The sequence below is a fragment of the Sus scrofa genome, chromosome 7, assembly GCF_000003025.6.
Source record: "Sus scrofa isolate TJ Tabasco breed Duroc chromosome 7, Sscrofa11.1, whole genome shotgun sequence".
Classification (NCBI taxonomy): Eukaryota; Metazoa; Chordata; class Mammalia; order Artiodactyla; family Suidae; genus Sus; species Sus scrofa.
The window spans coordinates 92,344,595-92,354,109 of record NC_010449.5 but is presented as its reverse complement, the minus strand read 5'-3'; the positions used below and the strand labels follow the sequence as shown (position 1 = coordinate 92,354,109).

General features: G+C 52.9%; 1 long non-coding RNA gene across 1 annotated transcript; it reads left to right on the top strand.

The window, feature by feature from the left end:
• Window positions 2,447-8,356, top strand: LOC110261623. The gene is made up of 3 exons (XR_002345986.1): window positions 2,447-5,531; window positions 5,755-5,822; window positions 6,749-8,356. It is a non-coding gene; the product is annotated as an uncharacterized LOC110261623 (long non-coding RNA).

Sequence of the window (9,515 nt, the reverse complement as noted above, 5' to 3'; positions counted from 1 at the left end):
AGTTTAAGAGCTGCTGACATCAGTAGGAATCCTATGGCAGTTTGACTTTAGGGACACCGGATTATTTCTCCGCTTGGTGGAACCAAATAATCCCCATCGGGGTGGCACCGCCCATTGTCGGTCTCGCCGACTGCATGGCTGGCGGCGGGCTGAGCGCCTCTGCCCCAGGACCTCGCCGAGCTCACGGGCAGCACTAGGTGGGCAGGTGTGCACCCTGGGCCCCGGCTCCAGGTTGAGCCCAGAGGGCCCAGCAGCTGCTCTGCATGTGTCAGGTCCCAGGCGGGGGTCAGGGAGGCTGTATGGGGAGACCACCCACTCAAAGGCCACTTGTCTAGAACCTCCTTGCAAAGACACCACGGGACGTGACCCTCCGCTTGGCCCAGTGCAGTGACCTCAGGTTGCCCACGCTCTGAGGGCCGTAGGGGACCCCGCCGAAGGCCCGCTTCCTGCCCTCCACAGGCCCAGATTTCAAAGCTGTCGGTCCCCGCTTCCTTCTCCTCTCCCCACCCGCCTCCGCCCTCCTCTCCTCCCCAACATTCTTTGCTTCTTGTTTATATTGCAGAAAACATCTGCGAGAGTAAATGACGGAGATGAAAGATCTTGGCAAAGGGCTATTTTTCTTTGCTTGGCTTAAAGGGGGCCAGATGAAGCCTTCAGCCTCACCCTCGTCCGCCCCAGCCTGACTCCCTCCCCCGCCTCCCAGGGAGGAGAGAAATGGGATCTGAATGAAGACAGACCAGAAGGTGGCCCAGCCGGCCCCAAGTCCCCAGGCAGGGGAGGTTGTTTTTCCAGTGGAACAGGCTGGCCTGGAGGAAAAGGCCGTGGAAAGAAGACCAGCAAGCTTGGGCTTCTGCAGCTGCTGCCGCCCGCCGTGTTTTTCGTGCCGGCTCTCTGCTCTCACTGCCCTTACACGCTCCGGGCAGCACGACCTCGTCCGCAGCAGACTGTTCTGGGCTCTGGGGCTCATCACGGAGGAGACACTACCCCGCCTCTCGCTTCCCTCCTTCAGGCTCCTCTCTCCTGAGGGCTGGGGCCGTTTCTCACGGAGTCCCAGCCGAGGCTTGACATGTTCTCTTTGACCTCCAAGGAACTGTGTGGTTTTGGATAAGTTAGGAACTTCTCCGATGCTCAGTTTCGCTGTCTGTGAAATGGGGATAATGATACCTACTTCACACAGGATGAGATGAAACAACAAAGCACGCTCCACACGAAACGTGGCCCTTCATGCCTACTTAGTAAAGGATGATGCTGGTGGGGGCATTGGGGATGCAGATGGCCCGATGGGCTGTGGGGTGGGAGGGAGGGAGAAAGCTGATGGAGAGTCTCTAGGTGACTCTGGGCACCTCCATCTTCTCCTCTGTAGATGAAGTTTCATGCCCCCCCCCCGCCCCGCTCCTCTTGTGGAAGGATCAGGATGGCACCGCAGGGCTGAGCAGAGACCCGAGATGCACCCGAGATGAGGGGGTGATGGGGAAACCAAGCTTCACCCTTCTACAGGCTCACCAGCTGAATCCAGGGGTGTTTGTTCATGGAGGATCAAGCTGGCGGGCACAGAGCAGAAGGCCCAGGCTGGCGACCTGGCCTGAGGCTCCCAGACTTGCCCTGTCAAACCTTTCACGTCCCGGGGGGGGGGGGTTCTTTCTGTGTGCCCAGGCCTCTCTGTGAAGTACAGACCGAGGAAGGAGAAGGCTGGGCTGTCTCTTCCTCTGAAACCTGGATGCCCGAAGTCGCCCGACTAACCTCTGCTGGGGGAGGTGCCGGGGATGTGGCCCGGTCAAGGTAGCTACCAGCTCCTCTCTGCTCCTGTGAGCTGGACCCCTGGGCTGGGTGCCAGGTTCCACAGAAGCCTGGTCCCCACCAGGCTCGCTCAGTATCCTTATCCCACCGTATGTTTAATAATGGGAAGATGGAATCTGAGGGTTTTCACGCAACACGCCTCAGCCACACAGCCGTAAGATACGGTCAGGATGTGGATCTGGTCTGTGTGACTTCAGAGCCTCGGTGCTCCCTCTCCACTAGACCAGCATGGATGAATAGGATGTCCCTAGCCACTGGGGCCAGCCATGGGTGACTCAATTAATTCAATTAAACAAAAAGCTCAGCCCCTCCATCACACTAACTATATGCAACAGCTCGCGGCTGTCATGCAGACAGGGTACCCATGGAAACTTCCATCTTCACAGAAGGTTCTGTTAGGCAGTGCTGTGATGAGGCTGTACTGACTCGCTTTTTCTGCCATGCCATTTAAACCATTTGATACAAACTCTGCTATTCTCCAAACCCCCATGCCCTAGACCGTCTCCCTGCCCACCTTGTCTGTCCGGGAGGGGAGGATGGAAATCCTTCACTGGCTCTGGGTATTCCTGCCCTGCAGAGCAGAGGGACCCAGGAGAGTGGGGAGTGGTGGTGTTTGTGTGGAGCGGGGGGGGGGGGCGGGTAGCAGGCACTCAGCCCCATTCTCTGGCCATTCTGCACCTTCCTTGCTGCATCTGTGCTGAATCACGGCCGGTGCTGATCCCTTCAGGGTTGCAAGGGCCGTGGGGCCCAACTCCCTTACCCACCGAGGCAGGCCCGGAGGTCACCCTTTCCATCACTCAGCCCTCTGAATAGGCCCTGTGAGTGAGCTTTGTGCAGGAGCGCCAGGGAAAAAAGGGGCTCTGTTTGGGAGCCCCACGCAGAGGCCAGCCCTGTGCAGCACTGCCCAGAGGAGTCTGGCCAGGGAGGGGGAGGGGCGGTGTGCCCCAGCAGCACACATCGGCCTCCCTGTTCTCACCCCGACTCGCCCATGATGGACCGTCATCCTCAGGCAGCCTGTAGGGAAAGGGGAGACGAGGAGTATCAGCATTAGACAAAGCTGTCTACTTTGCCAACAGGCTGTGTGTGCAGTCTTGGGGAGCCTCGCAGCCGCCTCGTAGGGAGGCAGGTGGGAGCCCCTACAGCCCTCTTCTTTGTGCCCTGAGATGACTGATGGGCACGGAGGAACGGGCACGGAGGAACTGGCCCGGGGTCACCCAACTAGATGGTGGCAGAGGAGGAGGCTGCCTGAAGCCGGGTGAACAGGTCATCTGGTCTCTCGGAGGGACTGAGGGTCTCAGATCTGGACTCACCCTGCCTTGACTCACTCATCTGCCCCTTGACTCCGTGCTGTACGCACAGACCTACTCTTTTGGGTTCTCTGCTACCGGGGCTCCCAGAAGGCAGGGACCTTGTTCTGTTCCCTGCTAGGAGCCAGGGCCTGGGCCATGCCCAGCACTAAGAAGGCCCCGAGCAAACATTAGACAGATGGTCAGTGGCCGGGGTTGAATGTGGCCCAGTGCAGGGATGGCACTGTCACCTGGATCCTGTCTGCTGTGAGGCAGTTACCTGTCTGGGAGAAAAAGAGTTGATGCCAGAGCTGAGAAAGGACCACCACTATTCAGCATCCCCGCTATTCCCTCCTTAACCAGGCACCAGGATGGAGAGAAGATGCTGCTCATTGGTACAACCAGCCCTGCTGGCACACTTGATGCCCGTCCAGGTCCCCAGATCTGAGAACCAGCCTCCAGCTCCTCTCCTGCCTCTTGGCCTTGGCTGGTGGGAGCCAGAGGCTCGGTCCTGGGGCTGACTTCCGGTGTGGGCTAGAGCCGTGCGGTCTCCCTGCAGGCCAGGGCTGGGCGGAGACTGTGTAACTGGAGCAGGAGCCGCGTGTCAGAGGGGCCGGGGCTGCACAAGAAGTCCTCAGCCAGGATGAAATAAATCTGCCCATCTCCCCCCACTTGCCTGCCCTCTCCCCCGACCTGCACAGGTTTGCAATTCATCCGCCGTCCTCAGATGCTGTTCATGCTATCAGATGATGAAAATGGAGCTGCGTCTTGAAGAAAGAAAGAAGGAGCTCCCCTCCCCCTTTCTGAGTCCATTCGAGCCCCCCCCTTCCCCCTCACCATGTGTTCCTGAAACCTGGGGCTATTCCAAGTCCTAAGTGAGCTGGAAAGTATATCCCTGAGCAGCTGCAAACCTGCTCAGGCTGCAGTGGCCCGGGGTGAATCAGAAACCAAGAGACAGGCAGGCTAACAATGCAGCTCCTTGTTTGTGTGTTGAGAGATCACCATCAATGCTGGGATTCCCGGCACAGTGAGCACACACATACACTCATGTGCACACACACTCACTCACACACACTTACACTCTAACATGCACACACTCAGCACCCACATGCACGTACACTCGTATGCACACACACTCGCACACACTCGTGCAAACACTCATACTCATATGCTCACATTCACACACTCACATTCATATGCACACACATACCCACATACTCACACCCATCTCTTGCCTCCTGGTACCATCTACCCACCTTGCCCAGCAGAGTGGACACTGGGGAGAGGTGTTCCATAGCGGGCCTAAGCCCATCCCGAGCAGCCAGCTGGGCTAGCCTCGCTCTAAGTTGCTATCCCAGCCGCCTACTTTTTCCTTACCTCTAACTGAGAAGGCAGGGAGGGGAGCTGCAGGGGAGGGTTTGCACAAAGCCACACAGTGGGATTGTCTCAGCTTCCAGCTGAGATGGGGGACCATGAAGAATGGCGGGATGCACAGCCAAAGGGGCTTCTTGGAGCCCAAGAAGGTTTGGGGAAGCTTGTTTAAAGGAACCAGACACCCTGAAGAAAAGAATTTGCAGGCAAGTCTCAAAGCAGGCCGGTCACGGAGTTGGCAGCCGCTCAAGGCCGCGGTGGAGTCAGGGGCCTTTCCATCAGGCCTGATTACAACCACTCACGAGCCTGGCCAACTGCAGGCATTAAGTGCCAAGTACCTCCAGGGGTCCAAACCACCCACAGAAACTGCCCTTTTTACACCACATCCTGGTGGGGTGGGGCTGGGGGGGGCGTCGTCCTTCCATCACAAATGGACAGACTGAGGCTCAGAGCCACCTGACTGCCAGGCGCTGCTGGGGACAAAACTAGAAGCTCAGTTCCTTAACCCAGTTCCTAAAAGTTGGGTTCTTTCCACCAGATGCCTCCCATGAGCCTGGTCTAAAGGCAGGCGAGGAAGGAGGATTAATGTAAACACTCCCTGATGTAAATGTATTTCCAAGGGCTCATCTTCCCCTGCTGGGCAGGCGCGGTGCAAACTCCAGAGTGTTTCCAGGATAGAAAAAGGCCTTAATGGACGCAGATGGATCTCATCTACTCTGAAGCATGGGAGTCACATCCAACCCTAATCTCTCTCTTTGTCCCCCGTTCACTGTGTCTGAGTCCTGCATGTTGTCCCAGAAACGTCTCCCAAACCCTGCCTCTTCCTTCCCTTCCCAAGCACTGCTGCCTCAATGCAAGCTCACATCATCTCTTCCTGAACCATTACCAAACTTCTCCCCCTCACCATCCCACCGTGCCAAAAAAGCATCTGTTCATGATGCTGCCCAGCTTAAATACCTCCTTGTTTTCCCTTATCCCCAGGATCAGTGCAAGACTCTTAGCCACACAAGGCTCTTTCTAAGCTGCAGCCAGCCCCAATTCATCTCCCGTGCCTACTCAGACACCTGCCATGGCCAGGTACCTCCCAACTGTTCTCTGATGCCCCTGTGCCTTTGCACATGCCATGCCCTCTGTCTAGGCTGTGCTTCCCCTAACACTGTCTCTACCCAGAAAACTTGTATCCATCCTTTAGAACTCAGCTCAGATGCTCTCTAACTCCATGCACAGTCCCGTATTCATGCCTCTGTTGTAAGACTTCTTTGAACTGTAACCATCAATTATATATTTGTCTATCCTCCAGGGACAATTGCCTCCAGGGGACACTTAGCAATGTCTGGAGATATGGCTGACCGTCACAACTCTGGGGAGGTAAGCTACTGGCAACCACTGGGTAGAGGCCAGAGATGCTGCTAAATACCCTACAAGGCAGTGGACAGCCCCACAACAAAGGGTCAACCAGCCCCAAATGTTGATGGTATGGAGGTTGAGATGCTCTGTACCAGGACGTGTGTCTCTCGAGGTGAATTCTTTTTTTTTGGGGGGGGGGTCTTTTATCTTTTTAAGGCCCACACCCGCAGCATAAGGAGGTTCCCAGTCTAGGGGTCTAATTGGAGCTGTAGCTGCTGGTCTACACCACGGCCATAGTAACACAGGATCTAAGCCGCATCTGTGACCTACACCACAGCTCAAGGCAACGCCAGATCCTTAACCCACTGAGCAAGGCCTGGGATCAAACCCACATCCCCATGGATACCAGTCAGGTTCATTAACCACTGAGCCACGATAGGAACTCCCTCTTGAGGTGAATTCTTATTTGTATCTTTTTATCTGCAGTGCTTGGCCTAAAGAAGTGTCTGATAACTATTTTTTGAAAAAAATAAATGAACAGACTAATACTTTTATATACTCTCCATCTGTAGCACGTGGGTCACTTTGAGACTGACAATTAGATTTTAAGAAAGTTGACTAGGGATTTCCTGTTGTGACTCAGCAGGTTAAGAATCTGACTAGTATCCATGAGGAGGCAGGTTCGATCCCTGACTTCACAGTGGGTTAAGAATCCCACATAGCTGTTGCTGTGGTGTAGGCTGGCAGCTGCAGCTCCTATTCAACCCCTAGCCTGAGAACTTCCATATGCTGCAGGTGCAGCCCTCAAAAGCAAAAAAAGAAAAAAAAAAAAAAGAGAGAGAGAGAGAAAGAAAGAAAGAAAAGAAAAAAGTTGACTAATAGTGAGTAAGGTTATTGAAAATGATGAAATAAAATATGTACTTGAATCAAAATTTGTTTCACTGCAGGAAAGGACCGATATTATACCATTGGAGTGGATGTCAGGTTGGGCATGAACACACATCTCCACAGTAGCACCTCTTTTTGATTAGACAGAGGCGTGGGATGGAGCAGTATCGAGTGAATTCCTCCAATACACGCATAGAGCAGGAGTCAACCCTTATTAGGGCAGAGGACTCAAGGCCCAGCTTCACAGCCTACCCGGCTATGGCCTACTTGGAGATGGTACAGACAGAACCTGTGCAAATGATTAAAGCTCTGGATGCCTAGGCCTGATGAAGAAAGGCAAAGGAATGGACATTGTTTAACCTCAAGCAAATGATGGCTGAAGCAAGTCCTAATGGCTATGTTTCAGTACCACAGGTGATTTCTAAATGGAGGAAGTGACCAGCCACTCTTTGGCACCCAGGACCCAAGAAAATGAAGCCCATGGGGGTGAAGGGAAGGATGGGGGTTCAGTGGCTCCCAGGATGGAGCAAGTAAATGAAGGGATGACAAGAACTCATAGGAGCTCATTGCTGAGGGGCCTAGAGGTCCCTGTTTCTTCCCTCTTCCTTTGGTTCTATTTCTGCTCCCCTGCTGGCCCTGTCGGAGAGCTAGGGACAGGGCAGTCCAAGGTTCAGGCCTTGCTTCTAGAACTTTCCTTTGAACTGGAAAAGCAGGAAAGACAAGAGGAGCCTGGGAGGCAGAGGGCAGGAGTATCGGGGAGGAAAAAAAGGCGAGAAAGAAGGAGAAAGGAAAGCAAGAGCGAGGCGGCCTCTGGAGAGACATCAGGAAAATGTCAAGGTCTCAGCATCTGGAAAACAGACCAGGGGCTATATTTAGACTGCCATGACTTGCAATAATTTGTGCGAGGGGGGGAAAAGGAAAATGCGAAGTTGGCGGGGAGGGAATGAGTTATAAGCAAAGAGGGGCTTGATGGGGAGAGCAGTGCCCAAAGCCTCAGTGCGTGGCCCTTAGGAAAGGGCATCTCAACGGTGTGGATTGTCCTGTGTGAGCCATGGTGTTTACAGAGCCGAATCCAGCTCATGCCCTTGTCCCCTGATGGGTCCTGTGCTCCCCACTGATAACATGGGTGCATTCCCGGATGTGCCAGGGGACCCTAGGCCATGGCACCGAGATGTGTCAATGAGGAGGCAGGGGGTTTTCTGGAGAGTGAGGGCCAACGCAGGGGCTCTGCATGGGGGCTCAGAGCTACATGAGCAGCCCTCTGTAAATCCTAGGAATTTGTATATATTGCTGAGGCCTTTCTCCAGCTGGATTATAAATAGAGGATTAGTTCAAAGGCAGGCAGCCTTTTAAAGAGATGGTGCCAAACGGAGCCTGCAAACCAAATACAGTAAAACCTCCTTAAGCCCCTGCTGCTTTATCTGAAATAGCATATACGTCAAAGTAACATCATTTCCCTGGGTGATGAGGTGCCCTACAGTCCTTTAGGAAAAAGTCTAGAGGGTTCAAATGGAACTATAGTAAAACCTCAGTTATCTAGAAAGCACTGTATCATTCTGGATAGTGGAGATTTCCAGCAGGCTAAAGGTTTGCCGTTTGCGACATCACTTTTTTTTTTTTGGTCTTTTTAGGGTCACACCTGTGGTATAGGGAAGTTCCCAGGTTAGGGGTCGAATTAGAGCTGCAGCTGCCAACCTATGGCCACAGCCACAGCAACTCGGGATCTGAGCCACATCTGCATCACAGCTCACAGCAATGCCGGATCCTTTAACCCACTGAGTGAGGCCAGGGATCGAACCCGCATCCTCATGAATCCTAGCTGGATTCTTAACCCGCTGAGCCACAATGGGAGCTCCCAGCAACATCACATTTAAAATGCAATAATTTTTGATGGCAATCTTTCTAGAAAACAGTCGCATACTTCCCAGGGTTTAAGATAGAAGATACTGATTTTAATTGAACATTGTGGTTCTGTTTAGAGTAATTTTTATAAACTTTAGGCCCTGTGCTGCTTTTCCAGTAGGTCCCAAACCTTTGCGATATGTGTGGCCCTATCACGGTGCTTTTGGGAGAGGTTCCTGGGTTTTCTTTTTATCAGGGAGCGTATCACTTTACCTGTAGTGACCTCATGGCCTAACTTCTTTTAGCCTGTTCTGGGTTAAGAAACCAGACATGCAAACTCGTTAAAATTCTGTGTAAACAAAAAGTAAATAGAATAGGAGTGAGGAATTCAGCCTTTTCTATTCCTACGGGATTCAGTCTTTCTGAGAGGGTAAGAGTTCATCTAGTCCTCTGGGGACAGTTGCTTTGAATTATATGCTGCTTTAAATAAACCAATATGCGCCTATGCAGATAATTCTGGCCACTTAGATGTCACTTGGCTCATCTCCAGATTCTGGTCTGATTTTAGATAGTGAGGTGTCTGGGTAGTTGTGTTTTGGGTAGATGAAGCCTTACTCTCCTTTGAACCCTATGTTCTCAAGGCCCTTGCATTTGAGGTTGGGTTTTTTGCCTGCATCTACATGAGGCTGGTAGTGTGATTAAAGCCAGCACAGAAGAAAAGGCCATGAACCCACTTGTTCATGAATGTCTTATTTTCTATGTGCTGGAAGAGGATGGGGGTTTCTGGGCAGGATGCTGAGCAGAAGAGCCACATGTAACAAAGAATGGGAGGATAGTGACTCAGAGGAATTGAGTTGGGTATTGGTTCTGGGTAGAAACTGGATATTCAGAATAGATGCAAACAGGCCAAGCCAACCAGGGAAGTCCTTAAAGTCCTTGGATGGTTTCTGGTATCTTCTGGTTACCGCTTAATCCGAAGATACC